The following is a 2,362-nucleotide window of genomic DNA, read 5'->3' as shown; positions in this document are numbered from 1 at the left end:
TTGCAGCAGATGTGAAGGAACAAGCTCATCTCCCTGAACTTCTCCTTGCCTGGTGCACTAATGGTGATGGCACCTCCAGAACTCTGAAATCTGGGTCCGGATATTTGCCTGCCTGAACTTACTAGCAGGAGATATAAATTGTGCTTCTGTCCTGGCTAATCCATGTGTTCACTTTTCTCCAAGTACACTCTTCTCTCCCTCATCTCCAAAGAGGCTGGGTCTGGACTGCCCATTCATAGCCAAGTTGACGTGAGCAATATCATATTGTCAGTAAGTGCTGAAATCATTGTTAAATCCCATGCAACAGTTGGTCAGGAAGCATTTATTTATGATTTTTAACAGAGCATTGGATTTCCAAGTGCTTCTCAAGAATTATTTTTCATTAGAGCAGATTAATCACTTGGTAGATTTTAACTTTGATCCTCCATAACTTTGACATTTGTTCACTTTTTCTTTTGCTAAGAATTAACCCAGTGACTAAATCCAGGTCCTTAAGAGACCTATCTAAACAAACTTGCAAAAGAGCAACATTTGTGCAGAATTTCCTTTGATGTGTGCCGCTAGAGGAAACACACTGCACTGTTCCTTTCAGGGTATCCTTTGTAAAGCAAAGGTCTCTCATTTAATATGAGCAATTTGATATTTGATGAATTTCTATTGTTGCTTTTTCCTCAAGGTAAATAGTCTGATTTGCAGATTGGAGTTTGGATTTACTCATATTTTTTTTAAATTTTATTTTATTTTTAAACTTTACAATATTGTATTGGTTCTGCCATATATCAAAATGAATCTGCCACAGGCATACACGTGTTCCCCATCCTGAACCCTCCTCCCTCCTCCCTCCCCATACCATCCCTCTGGGTGATCCCAGTGCACCAGCCCCAAGCATCCAGTATCGTGCATCGAACCTGGACTGGCGACTAGTTTCATATATGATATTATAAATATTTCAATACCATTCTCCCAAATCATCTCACCCTCTCCCTCTCCCACACAGTCTAAAAGACTGTTCTATACATCAGTGTCTCTTTTGCTGTCTCGTATACAGGGTTATTGTTACCATCTTTCTAAATTCCATATATATGTGTTAGTATACTGTATTGGTGCTTTTCTTTCTGGCTTACTTCACTCTGTATAATAGGCTCCAGTTTCATCCACTTCATTAGAACTGGTTCAAATGGATTCTTTTTAATGGCTGAGTAATACTCCATTGTGTATATGTACCACCGCTTTCTTATCCATTCATCTGCTGATGGACATCTAGGTTGCTTCCATGTCCTGGCTATTATAAACAGTGCTGCGATGAACATCGGGGTACATGTGTCTCTTTCAATTTTGGTTTCCTCGATGTGTATGCCCAGCAGTGGGATTGCTGGATCATAAGGCAGTTCTATTTCCAGTTTTTTAAGGAATCTCCACACTGTTCTGCATAGTGGCTGTACTAGTTTGCATTCCCACCAACAGTGTAAGAGGGTTTCCTTTTCTCCACACCCTCTCCAGCATTTATTGCTTGTAGACTTTTGGATCGCAGCCATTCTGACTGGCGTGAAATGGTACCTCATAGTGGTTTTGATTTGCATTTCTCTGATAATGAGTGATGTTGAGCATCTTTTCATGTGTTTGTTAGCCATCTGTATGTCTTCTTTGGAGAAATGTCTATTTAGTTCTTTGGCCCATTTTTTGATTGGGTCATTTATTTTTCTGGAATTGAGCTATAGGAGTTGCTTGTATATTTTTGAGATTAGTTGTTTGTCAGTTGCTTCATTTGTTATTATTTTCTCCCATTCTGAAGGCTGTCTTTTCACCTTGCTTATAGTTTCCTTTGTTGTGCAGAAGCTTTTAAGTTTAATTAGGTCCCATTTGTTTATTTTTGCTTTTATTTCCAATATTCTGGGAGGTGGGTCATAGAGGATCCTGCTGTGATGTATGTCAGAGAGTGTTTTGCCTATGTTCTCCTCTAGGAGTTTTATAGTTTCTGGTCTTACGTTGAGATCTTTAATCCATTTTGAGTTTATTTTTGTGTATGGTGTTAGAAAGTGGTCTAGTTTCATTCTTTTACAAGTTGTTGACCAGATTTCCCAGCACCACTTGTTAAAGAGATTGTCTTTAATCCATTGTATATTCTTGCCTCCTTTGTCAAAGATAAGGTTTCCATATGTGCGTGGATTTATCTCTGGGCTATTTTGTTCCATTGATCTATATTTCTGTCTTTGTGCCAGTACCATACTGTCTTGATGACTGTGGCTTTGTAGTAGAGCCTGAAGTCAGGCAGGTTGATTCCTCCAGTTCCATTCTTCTTTCTCAAGATCGCTTTGGCTATTTGAGGTTTTTTGTATTTCCATACAAATTGAGAAATTATTTG

Source organism: Bos indicus x Bos taurus, chromosome 17 (genome assembly GCF_003369695.1).
Source record: "Bos indicus x Bos taurus breed Angus x Brahman F1 hybrid chromosome 17, Bos_hybrid_MaternalHap_v2.0, whole genome shotgun sequence".
In the NCBI taxonomy this organism is placed as follows: domain Eukaryota; kingdom Metazoa; phylum Chordata; class Mammalia; order Artiodactyla; family Bovidae; genus Bos; species Bos indicus x Bos taurus.
The sequence above is the reverse complement of the archived record's forward strand: the minus strand, read 5'-3'. Positions refer to the sequence as shown.